General features: G+C 43.1%; 1 protein-coding gene across 19 annotated transcripts in view; it reads left to right on the top strand.

Moving 5' to 3' along the window:
- The window catches only part of dlgap1a (discs, large (Drosophila) homolog-associated protein 1a), a 715,152-nt gene that overhangs the window by 219,177 nt on the left and 482,828 nt on the right, over window positions 1-13,147 (top strand). Inside the window, exon 1 of one of the 19 annotated variants that reach the window (XM_059646110.1) lies at window positions 6,041-6,058. The exons of 17 other annotated variants lie outside the window; for them this stretch is intronic. The gene's annotated coding sequence lies outside the window, so the exon portion shown is untranslated. Of the gene's footprint in view, window positions 1-6,040; window positions 6,059-10,409; window positions 10,471-13,147 lie in introns of those variants that run through there. One more of the 19 variants, XM_059646108.1, reaches the window with a different exon arrangement.

Here is a 13,147-nt window from a genome sequence, read left to right as displayed (position 1 = left end):
AAATAACTTGTGACTTGACTGGAACTCCGAACATCAAGTCTATCAATTTATTAATCAGACCACATTTCTAGAAACTGGTCAAAAAATCAAAGGTCAATTTGTTTTCACTCAGTTGACAAGCAAAACAGAGAGGTTTAACCTTCCCAGTTTCTTTATTGACCCAGCTGAGCTTACATTCTTTTCTGGCCTGGTACGATATTTAAGTTGTGCAAAGTGGTGGACAAGATCATTTAAGTGACTCACCAAGTTTACATTTATCCTGTCAGTGCTGATTATACTGCTGCACGGTTTAATATGAGATATGTTTAACCAACAGAGTAACAGTAACAAATATATTTATATGATAAAGACAGTCCTAAGTATTTCAATGGTTGTGAATCAAAATAGTTTGTTTGCAAAATCATACAGCAGATTCGGATGGAAAGAAAATTAAAACAGTACAATATATTAGTCAGTACTGTTTAATGGAATACAGTCTGTTCTGATTGAGAAAACAGGGGCTAAGGAATGAGATGTGATTTTATCATGAAGGAACTTAATATGGTTGACACAGAGAACTGTGCTGTGCAGAATAAAGAAAGGAAACCAGTTGGAAGGAAGGAAAAGATCATGCAACAAGACACCCCAGACAGTGCTCGAGTACTTCCCAGTAGCTGAGATCAAAAGAAACGTGGGTATAATGCTAAACTGAAATGAAACCAGCACTTATGTTAGCAGCATGAAAGGATACAATGCAGACAGGGAGTTCACATGGTAGGAGTGCTTGAGTTCTAACCAGAGTCACAATATTGCTCATCACTCAAGCTCAGTCACATTGATTTATTCGGCTCCTGGTTAAGCCACTAGAGACAATACAACGTTAAGATATAGTGACTCTATTTCCGTGAAAGAAAAACAAGTAGTTCCAAATTGATTGATCACTGAGAGCAAGTGAAATATTGAAAGAAGCACAAAAAAAAGTCACACTCAAAGGTCACTCCTAAAGAATGCACATTTAGTTCATTATCCCCTGTCTGTGTTTTAGCTGGAAAAGCTCAGCAGGTCTGACAATATCTGTGAAGAGAAATCAGAGTTAACGTTTCCGATCTGGTGACCCTTCCTCAGAACTTTCACAGGTTCTGAGGAAGGGTCACTGCATGTGAAACATTAACTCTGATTTTTCTTCACAGATCCTGCTAAGCCTGCTGAGCTTTTCCAGCAGCTTCTGTTTTTACTTCAGACATAAGCATGGATTCACATATGAGAGCTATTGACTCAAATGTGAAAAACTCTGATTGTAAATATCAATAAAGACTGAATTCAAACTTTTGTGAGTTTTAGTTGATAGCAAAGGCCTAATATTTTCAGGGACATTCTTGAGGAAACTGAAAGGAGTAATTGTATGATCAAAGTGAAATTTTCTTTTTAATCTCACTGGCTTCTTGGGATCATAACCTGTTTGTTTGAACAGCAAAATAGGACAGAAGTAATGAGAACGGCAGATGCTGGAGAATCCGAGATAACAAAGTGTGGAGCTGGATGAACACAACAGGGCCAAGCAGCATCTCAGGAGCACAAGGCAAAATGGGACATGCACCTTTCACCGAAAAACAACAAAGTCCCTCACCAAATGTGTCAATCAGGTTTCAATTATTGGGATCCAGGCCCAAAACATCAGCTTTTGTGCTCCTAAGGTGCTGCTTGGCCTGCTGTGTTCATCCAGCTCCACACTTTGTTACCTCTGTCACCATTTGAACTTTACTGTTCATAGTTTACGCTACCAACTATGTGTATTAGAAGGCAAACAATAATTTTGCCATCATTATTGTGTTGTTTCATGGGACTACAGTGATCCAGTAAACATAAGTCCATTTAGTGCTTTGAATTTTTTGGATTTCTCAATGAACTAACAACAAGCTTTCGCTGAGGTTCCTTTAGAAAAGAACAGCAATGGCTTGATGAGCACTAAATAAAAGTACCCCAGGTTACATTTTATTCTCTTTTCATTAATTTTAATTCAACCCACTAATGACCTGTGGAATCAACACTGAATCACCTCAGAAAAAAGGCACAAGCACCATGCTGAATGGCAACCTTTCAACAACAATGCACAAATACATGTCACACTTTACACATTTACATCCAAGGCAATAGGATAGCCACTTAATTTTACTACTGAGTGTTGCAACATGCCTATTTTTAAACTATAGCTTACAATAAAGCGAAGATGTGCATCCAAACAATTAATTTTTAACATCTCATTTAAAGAATTCATTGTATGAATTAATACTACGGCCACTGCCTTCACTGTTAAGAAATAAAGGGTTTGTAAGAAAATGAGAGAGCGAGACTGTTGTCTCAAAACAGAGTGACTAATTTTATTCATCATGATTTCTGCAATTGTGAAAAAATTGTGAAGCTAAGATTTCAATGGGTGACAACATCCATGCTTTAAGTTCTAGAAACAATCTAATCTGTGATCTTTGATCCTGCCGCCAATTTTACTCTCATCAAAATGTTCACCCTCACCCCACCTCCACCTTGTGTCGTCTCAAGCAGAAAATGTTGTTTGCAACATGCTCACCTCTAAGCTCAAATTCTGAATCCATGTCGAAACCTGTCCTTCCCAAAAAAATCATTGCTGTCTTCCCTACATCAGCTCACCTAAAGGTGAAACTTCCATTCATTTCTACGTCACCTCGAAATATGATTGCTTTGACAGATCCTTGGGTCTCCTTTTCTCAAACTTCCACAAACTTCTGCTGAGCTTGTTAGATATTCAAAAGCAGACTGAGGTCACAATAGTCACTGAGATAACAAGGTGTAGAGCTGGATGAACACAGCAGGCCAAGCAGCAGCAGAGGAGCAGGAAAGCAGGAAGGCCACGACCCTTCTTCAGAAATGATAATAGTTTCCACTACTTCACAATAGTTGCTGCTGGCTTCAATCCTGAACCCTGCCCCAAGTTAATATCAGGAATCACCTATTCCCAGTCAATATCTATGATGTCTTTCAGATAGATAATTTACACCAAAAACTATAATTCTGCTGGTTGATTTGAAGTCATTCAACAAGGCTGTAGAAAATTCACGGGGAGCGTGTATGTGTCTCCTGGTCCCATAATATTTCTGAAGGCTGCAGTCGGTAGTGCTCAGTACCCTTGCTGTTTTCAATCCCATTGATCACTCTCCCACTAGCGCCTCCACTGATGCCTTCTCATATGGAACTGTCAATGTAGCCTGCAGTGGCACAACATAGGCTAATAGCAATTATGAAAAAGAAGCAATACTTTCTCTCCTGATCCCTCAGTGGACATTGCTACCTGATGGGCCTGAAGGCATTGCTCAAGTTGTGAATCAGCCTCTTCAATCAGGTAGCAATTCATGGCAGCAACACCTAATGCTGACTAAGTGGCATTCTTAAACCAAAGGGACAAACACCTTTGACAGATTAATGAAATGATGCCTGAGACCAAATTGCTAAGGTGTGTTTTGGAAGTCTGGCATCAGTTATATAGTGGAAAATGGACCAGAACAAATTTGTAGCCTTTGTGCTGTACATCGGAAGGTGAATCTCACATCACAGTGATTGCTCACAGCCAGTGCTTCAGAGCATGAACTCCACAAGTGGGTAGCAAGCTTTGCTGATATGTTTAAAACTTTTCCAAATAAACGTGCAACCTGTAAATCCAAGATAAGCCCCAGAAAGTACAAACACCAAGCTGTGTGCTCTCACGTTAAAGAGAATGTATTCGGATATAACATCTGGAAAAATTGCGACTGCTGCTTCGCAAGCATGTCCATCAATTCAAGCAATCTCAATAAGTCGGTCTCGGTTGTTTCAGGTGCTTACCCACCCAGAACCAACAGCATAAAGCAATGAAAAAAGCCCCATGAGTTAGGTTTTATGTATCTATCTGGATTTCTTTGTGAAATATTGAGTACCTGTGAGATTGGCAGCTGACATATCATCTGGTTAAGCCTATTATTAGCAATGAAGATTAATTGATCTATTCCACTCACTTTCATGGACAGGTTGACGGGGGAAATATGACAAATGCATTTGTTCCATTTTATCGCTGTTGAAAAATGACAGCTACTCCATGCACAAGGAAAGGAGTATGCAGCACTGCATATTGTCAGAGCTGCAGAATTTGTCCCATTTGGCAAACGAGGCTTATTTGCTAGTTGGCAAAAACATTTTAAAACAGAAGTGTCATGATGGTAGGAAAATGTTTAGCAAACCTGTCTACAAATATATGGAAACAAAAACAGAAGTTGCTGGAAAAGCTCAGCAGGTCTGGCAGCATCTGTAGAGAGAAATCAGAGTTAACGTTCCAGGTTCAGTGACCCTTCCTCAGAACTAATGGTAGCTAGGAAAAAGAAGTTTGATTTTATTCAGAAGTCTTCTTGACCCAATAACAAGTTCACAATTTTAGGGCTTGAAACATCTTCTTCCTTGTCCTTCCCCTAACCTTGTGTACCGGGCCTTGTTATCAAATAGTCTGCTATTACACACAACCCATTATTAGCCATTAATTGTCCACTAATAGCTATTCATTCTCCCAGGATGACTGTTATCAATTTCTTTGTCCCTCTTTGGTCTCTGTCTCTATCTCCATCTATTGTTTACTGCTTAACCCCTCCCCATCGGAGGGACGGCACGGTGGCTCAGTGGTTAGCACTGCAGCCTCACAGCGCCAGGGACCCAGGTTCAACTCCAGCCTCAGGTAACTGTCTGTGTGGAGTTTGCACATTCTCCCTGTGTCAGCGTGGGTTTCCTCCGGGTGCTCCGGTTTCCTCCCACAGTCCAAAGATGTGCACGTTAGGTGGATCGGCCATGCTAAATTGCCCATAGTGTTCAGGGGTGTGTGGGTTATAGGGGGATGGGTCTGGGTGGGATGCTCCAAGGGGCGGTGTGGACTTGTTGGACCGAAGGGCCTGTTTCCACACTGTAGGGAATCGAATCAAATCTAATCTAATCTGATTTTATCTTCTACATTAAAAAAAACAATTATTTCCTGGCTACCATTAGTTATCAGGAAGTGTCACTGAACCCATAATGTTAACTCTGATTGCTTTGCGCAGATGCTGCCAGACCTACTGAGCCTTTCCAGCAATTTCTATTTTTGTTTCTGATTTCAGCATCTGCAGTTATAGAGCCACGGAGTCATGGAGATATACAGCACAATCCAACTCATCCTTGCCAATCAGACAGCTCAAATAACTCTAGTCCCACTGACCAGCATTTGGCCCGTATCTCTATAAATCTTTCCTATTCATATACCCATCGGGATGCCTTTTAAATGTTGTAATTGTACCAGTTTTGATCACTTCCTTGGGCAGCTCATTCCATACACACACCACCGGCTGTGTGAAAATGTTGCCCCTTAAGTCCCTTTTAAATCTTTCCCCTCTTACCTTAAACCTGTGGCCTCTCGTTTTGGACTCCCCCAACCCAGGGAAAAGACCTTGTATATTCACGCTATCCATACACATCATGATTTTATAGACCTCTCTAATGCCACCCCTCAGCCTTCGTCTCTGCATGTAACAGAGCCCCAGTCTATTCAACCTTCCCCTATCGCTCAAACCCTCCAACCCTGGCAATGTTATTGTAAATCTTTTCTCAACCCTTTCAAGTTTCACAAAATCCTCTGGCAGGGAGACCAGAATTGCATGCCGTATTCCAAAAGTGGCCTAACCAATGTCCTGTACAACCACAACATGACCTTCCAACTCTGATATTACCGATGAAGGCAAGCATACCAAACGTCACCTTCACTATCCTATCTACCTGCAACACCACTTTCAAGGGCCTATGAACATGCACTCCAAGATTTCTTTGTTCAGCAACACTCCCCACAACCTTACCATTAAGTGTATAAATCCTGCCCTGATTTGCCTTTTCAAAATGCAGCACTTCACATTTATCTAAATTAAACTCCATCTGCCACTCCTTAGCCCTTTGGCCCGTCTGATCAAGATTCTGGAGTTCTCTTGGTTTTTACAAACATGCGGACCTGAGTATTGATGAAAAGGGCACAGAGCTTGTCGTAAATGCATCCTGGCAACTCCAGGTAAAGTAAAATCCCACCTATTATTTTTATACCATAAACTTACTTTACGTTTGTTCCTGGTATTCCTCCTTAGAAAATCACAGGCCTGATTTAATGCAGATGTAACGGAACCCAAACATCAGAACAAAAACCAGCAGCAACTGAACTGATCCATTGTATGGGAGCCCTGGTTCCATCAGGGTGACTTAGCTACTGTACTGGGCAGATAACCTGCTTCAAGATCTGTGGCTGTCAGAAGGCAGAAATTTCCCAGTATTGACAGTGTGACTAAGAATGGTGTCCTTTGCCAATACTATATGAGCCTACCTTAAGGATCACTGCCTAACCTCAGATATATACGTCCCTAAATTTGACCTGAATGAAGGGCAGAAGGGTAGCTCTCTGTGGGATGCCTTCCACCTTTAATCTTCTCTGATTTATTTGATCAGGCGCAGCCAACAGATTTGGGTTGAAGCTTTCTCTATGAGTAAAGTACCAACAGGATGAGGTCTGTGATGTCTTTCAGATAGTTTTTGGTATACGTTATATGTGATTCTGCTGCTTTATTTGAAATAATTCAGTAAGGCTATAGAACATGCATAGGGAGCTTGTGTACACCAACAGGATGAGGCCCTTAACTGCCCCTTAAATGATTAATTAACAGTCTCATTTGGTCACTGGGTATGGAGGCCATCCTGTACCTTTCATACTCTGAAATTGATCATGGGAACAGAGTGGAGGCTATGGACGATGAGGAGAGCAGAGGCAGATTGGGTTACTGTTTTGTGGAACCAAGCCATTCTGTCCACAAGCATAATCCCAAACTTTTGGTGACATGTCATTTTCCATTTTGCACCCTGCCCCCATGCTGATGTTCCTGTGCTCATTCTCCTCTGCTATTCCATTGAAGCTCAATGTAAGCTTCAAGAACAGCCCCTTACCCTCCAGCTGAACATTTTATAGATTTCTGATTCATCACTGGGTTCAGCAGTTTCAAACTGTAAATGTTTTCCAGGAACAAAAACAAAGTTGGTTTGAAAGGTCAACAGGTCTAGCAGCATCTGTGAAGGCAAAAAAACAGAGTTAATGTTTCGGGTCCAGTGACCCTTCCTCAGAACTGATGGTGGCTGGGAAAACATCAGTTTATATGCAGAAAATAGGAAGGTGGGTGGGTAAACAATAGGATAAAATCCAAAGAGGGAGAAAGACAGTTGGACTGACAAAGGAGTTGATAATGATTGGGCTGGGAGGGTGAGTAGTTGTTAATGGGGACTGTTAGTGACTAACAACAGGGGGTGTGTTTTGGCAGGCCATGTGGTAACAAGGCATGGTTTTTGGGGCAGAGGGCTGGGACATGGGCGAGTTTAGGCCCTAAAGTCATTGAACTCAATATTGAGTGCAGAGGGCTGCAGGGCCGCCAAGCAGAAAATGAGGTGTTGCTCCTCAGGTTTGCATTGGGCTTTGCTCGAACACTGCAGCAAGCCAGAGGCAGAGATGTTGGCCAGGGAAGAGGGTGGTGTGTTAAAGTGGTAGGCAACGGGTAGTTCAGGGTCTTTTTTGCGAGCAGAACGTAGATGTTCTGCAAAGTGATTGCCATGCTACGCTTCGTTTCCCCAATGTAGAGGACACCACATTGTGAGCCACAAATGCAGTAGATTAGATTCTGGGAAGTGCGGATGAAGTGTTGCTTCACCTGGAAGGTATGTTTGGGCCCTTGGATACTGGGGAGGGAGAAGGTAAATGGGCAGGTGTTGCACCTTCGCCGGTTACAGGGGAAGGGGCCATAGGGCTATGGGGAGGTATTGGGGTTGAATGAAGTGTGGACCAGGGTGTCCTGGAGGGAACGCTCCCTGCAGAAGGCAGGCAAGGGAGGGGAGAGGAAAATGTGTCTGAGAGAGGCCTTTATTTAAACTTTTCCCCATCAAACTCTTGCTCAAAGCCTATTACATCTCCGACTTCTTATGGATATTATGAAAGATTAACTCTGTTTCTCTCACTTCACAGATGCAGAGATTTTTTTTCCCTACTGTTTCTGTTTTTAATTCAGTGGCGCACTATATGTGGTATTCTGCTTTTCAATTACTTTGCAAATGCTAAATTTTATGCTCTCGACCTGGAGAGTGGTTTGATGTTACCACTGTTGTATAAGATGAAGGTTCTGAGAGGATTAATGTTCATGTTACATTAGTTCCACTCATTGTGCTGATTGATGTTGCACACTCTGTGACTAGAGACAATGTGTTCTACACCAGTCTTTGGAGGGAGCTGATATATCTGAAGTCCTAGTAATTACTCCTGATCAAATGTAGCTGCACTTAATGTTATCCTGCAAGAAACTTTGTTCTTATCTAAGAACAGTACTTCTTTGGTAGATACTCTGCAGTCATGTATGCTCTACTACTAATCAAAATAGGACCAAGACAAAGGTGTCAGTGAACTACCTCAAATAACTTGTATTACAAAGTGTGGAGCTGGATGAACACAGCAGGCCAAGCAGCATCTTAGGAGCACAAAAGCTGATGTTTTGGGTCCAGACCCTTCATCAGACAAGGGTCTAGGCCCGAAAAGTCAGCTTTTGTGCTGCTAAGATGCTGCTTGGCCTGCTGTGTTCATCCAGCTCCACTCTTTGCTGTCTCGGATTCTCCAGCATCTGCAGTTCCCATTATCTCAAATAATCTTTAACCATTTTCACATATTCGCAAACAGTACAAGACACCAGAAATGGTCATCTGGGAAAATACCACAGCAAAGATCTTGACTGAATAAAGAGCAATACGATGGGATAAATTGACGTTCCTTCAGTTATTTATAGACTTTGAGTACCTGCTAATAGTTATATTGGGTTGCCTGTCAGGAAGACGTAAAACCAAGGCACTTATCAGGAACAAAATGCAAATGACGCTGTCTTTCTTCTGCTGAAGATTCATTTAGTTTTGCTTAAATTTTGGAAACTGAATAATGAGCCTTACCTTCTGATAGCACTTAGCTTGGCAGAAACCTTTTGAGAATGACTGAAAGTGGCTGGCAATTGGTAAATTATAAGCACTGTTCCTGAAAATACTTACTGAATATTATAATTAGAAGGACATGAAGGAGAAAAGCGAAGCAACATTTATCACTGGCATCCAGCATGCAGAAACAAAGGAAGTAAAAGGAAAGTATGAAAGTTGAAATTGTCACATGTGGAAAGACGGTGTCAAGGAGATTCACAGGAAAAGAATAAGGGAATTTGCATGAGAATCATTTTCAATTTATTGACCACCTTTCTCTGTCTCTCCCCTTCTTTCTGGAATGTCAGTTTCAGTGCCAAACATAAAACCATAAAATGACTTCTGATGCAGTAGGAGGCCATTTGGCCCTTATATTGGTGCTAGATGAAAAAGAATTAGCTGCCATCCAGTTGTAAGTTATAGCACCTCAAGTGAATATCCAAATGTTCTTGCTTAAATGAAAAATAAATGAATTGCCTCATAAATAAATTACTTCTGAGAATGTGTTCCTGCTTCAAGCCATCCTTTGAGTGATGAAAAATCTTTGCCAATGCTCCTCTAATCCTTCTAACAATCAATTTAACTCTTCGTCCCCATGTCATCTGACTTTATTGCTATGGGACATAGGCCCTTCATAGATGTATAGACCTCAGTAATGTCTCCCGTCAGCCTGTTCTTGCCCAAAGATAACAACAACAGCCTATCCAAATTTCCCTCACAGCTAAAATTCTTCCTTTCAGCTGAATATGTCATGAATCTTCTCTGTACTCTCTGTAGTGTTGACACATTCTTCCTGTAATCCAATGCCCAAAACTGCATGTTCCAAATAGTGTTTTTCCAGTTCAAGCGTAACCCTGTGGCAAACTACTTAATCTTGCCTTTTATGTTTGAGTCTAAAGTATTAATGTATACCGTAGGCAATAAAGGACCCAGTACCGAGCCTTCAAAATCCCATTGGAAACAGCAAGTAGTATTTACTGCTACACATGAGACAGCTGGGGTGAGGGAATCTCTTTTTATTGTGAGGAAAGACTGAAGGTGGGGAGTCTGTTGCTTTCCTGTCTCCTCCTGTTATGTCAGTTAAGACTGTGGAATGGCTAATTAATAGTGACTTCAGAATCTCATCTGACCATCACTCATATTGTGTTAACATCTGGGAGGTTGGCTGAGTGACAACAAAGGTGCCCAGCCTGCATGCTTGGGTTTCTTCTTCTGATCGAGAACCTACTAGAAGACCCAACACTTTCATCCCCCTCTTTGGATCTTGTCTGACTGCTATTTTCTAAATCTCCAGTGCTGTTCCGGATGCCAAGCCTACTGGCAATCTTAGAAACGGCCACCACTCCTGGTGGTGCTGCTGAGACTGAAGCGTTGCTGGTCATCTGAATGGCCTGCAGCCCTTGAGGAGAGGATCCACATCTCCAAAGGCCCAGGAACTCTAAGGTGGGTGGATAAGTGCCTGGTGTGAGCAAAGAGGTCCTTCTCCAGCTGTACAGGGCCCTGTTGAGACCGCACCTGGAGTATCGTGTGCAGTTTTAGTCTCCAAATTTGAGGAAGGACATTCTTGCTATTGACGGAGTGCAGCGTAGGTTCACAAGGTCAATTCCTGGAATGGCGGGACTATCATACCTTGAAAGATTGGAGCGACTGGGCTTGTATACGCTTGAGTTTAGAAGGATGAGAGGGGATCTGATTGAGGTGAATAAGATTATTAAGGGATTGGACACGCTGGAGGCAGGAAGCATGTTTCCGCTGATGGGTGAGTCCAGAACCAAAGGGCACAGTTTAAAAATAAGGGGTAGGCCATTTAGGACAGAGTTGAGGAAAATCTTCTTCACCCAGAGAGTGGTGGATATATGGAATGCTCTGCCCCAGAAGGCAGTAGAGGCCAACTCTCTGGATACTTTCAAGAAAGAGATAGATAGAGCTCTTAAAGATAATGGAATCAAGGGTTATGGGGATAAGGCAGGAACAGGATACTGATTGTGGATGATCAGCCATGATCATAATGAATGGTGGTGCTGGCTCGAAGGGCCGAAGGGCCTACTCCAGCACCTATTGTCTATTGTCTAATCCCTTTGACATGCCAAGAAATTGTTATAGCAGCATTTTTTGGTTGTTGCCTGACTGATATCAGAATCACTGAGCAGGTGTGGAGCATTGTGGAAAGAGACTGTGAACAGCCTGATGCCATGATCCATATTAGTCCCAATGGCAAAGTTAAAAAGAGGCCCTGAAGGTATATTTCAGGGAGTCAAGAAAGGTAGTTAAAAGTAAGCCCCGAAATGTTGTAATCTCCAATTTGCTTGTGCTGTTACATTCTTCGGAAACAGGAAGTGATAAATGTGTGGCTGGAGAGATGTTGCAGAAGGGAAGGATTTCAACTCCTGCGGGCATTGGGATCAGTTTTCACAGAAGAGGAGAATCAAATCAAATATTGTAGTTACCAGTGTAGTGAATCATAGTCCCTTTAAGAGTAAGCCAGGCCCTTTGTAAAAGGTAAAAGGAACAGACAATACCTGTTGGATGATGGGGTGTGGGGCTGGATGAACACGGCGGGCCGGGCGGCATCTCGGGAGCACGGGGGCTGGCGTTTCGGGCCTGGACCCTTCGTCGGGGAGGGGGATGGGGAGAGGGAACTGGGGTGGATGGGGGGAGAGGGGGAGGTGGACCGAGGATGGAGGGTGGAGGGGATGGGTGAGGAGAGTGTGGGTGGGGGGTTGGGGAGGGAGTGGGTCGGTCCGGGGAGGACGGACGGGTCGGGGAGGTGGGATGAGGTTGGTGGGTAGATGGGGGTGCGGCTTGGGGTGGGAGGAACTCTCCCCTTCCCCTACTGCATCCCTAAACCAGCCCAGTTCGTCCCCTCCCCCCACTGTACCACACAACCAGCCCAGCTCTTCCCCCCCCACCCACTGCATCCCAAAACCAGTCCAACCTGTCTCTGCCTCCCTAACCGGTTCTTCCTCTCACCCATCCCTTCCTCCCACCCCAAGCCGCACCCCCATCTACCTACTAACCTCATCCCACCTCCTTGACCTGTCCGTCTTCCCTGGACTGACCTATCCCCTCCCTACCTCCCCACCTATACTCTCTCCACCTATCTTCTTTATTCTCCATCTTCGGTCCGCCTCCTCCTCTCTCCCTATTTATTCCAGTTCCCTCTCCCCATCCCCCTCTCTGATGAAGGGTCTAGGCCCGAAACGTCAGCTTTTGTGCTCCTGAGATGCTGCTTGGCCTGCTGTGTTCATCCAGCCTCACATTTTATTATATTAGAACTGGCTGTCTGGTTAGTAAACTTGATCATTGCCTTCGCCATTAAATTCAGCCCAAACTTCCAGTCACAAAAGTATCCATTACCCATGTCCTCTTCTGGTGCTGAGTCAGTGTTGGATCTAACTTACCACTTATCTTCTGCTAAGTCATATGAGATCCAAAATATATGGACCTTGAAATTTGATCACGCTTATTGTTAGATCGGTGCTGGGTGTGGTTAACAAATCCCTTGCCTGAGATTGGTAAACGCAATCTCCACATACTCCTCCTTCAATATCTTTACTGAATTGCTCATTTGCTTCTACCTAACCTAATCATATTCACTGTCTAATTCACCTCACTTGACCACTTCCAGAAAGATCACAGTCATTACAAGGTTACATGTTTCCCTGCCAATTGTTTGTGAGTGAGGATTTTGCCTTGATTTTTGAGGATTGTATTGACAGCCTTGTACTGATGTACTTGATTTGCAGTGTTTATGATTGTCCCTATACTAAGCCTAAACTAAGCACTTGCCTTTGTCTAGATAGCAGCATGGTTTCCATTTCCCAGCCATAGACTGGCTTCACACTTGTCTCTCTTTTGAGCACTTCACCCCATTCGACACCTCAAGCCATTCCTCAAACGTTCGTCCCTTTAAGTGTTGCATATTAGCTTCCATTATTAGTGATCCCATCTCCCAAAGGACAGTCCCTCTCCAATTCAAAGTCCCATCAATTCCCTCCAAAAAGCCTTTCCCTCAACTCCTTTCTTCAACCATATATCTATCACATTCGTTTCTTTTCTTAAGTCCTTGGAACTATAACCTTTGAGATTTCCATTCCTAGATCTCTTAAATTCTGTGAAT

Source organism: Stegostoma tigrinum, chromosome 5 (assembly GCF_030684315.1).
Source record: "Stegostoma tigrinum isolate sSteTig4 chromosome 5, sSteTig4.hap1, whole genome shotgun sequence".
NCBI lineage: Eukaryota > Metazoa > Chordata > Chondrichthyes > Orectolobiformes > Stegostomatidae > Stegostoma > Stegostoma tigrinum.
Note: the sequence above shows the minus strand (reverse complement) of the source record. Positions and strands in the feature narration are given on the sequence as shown.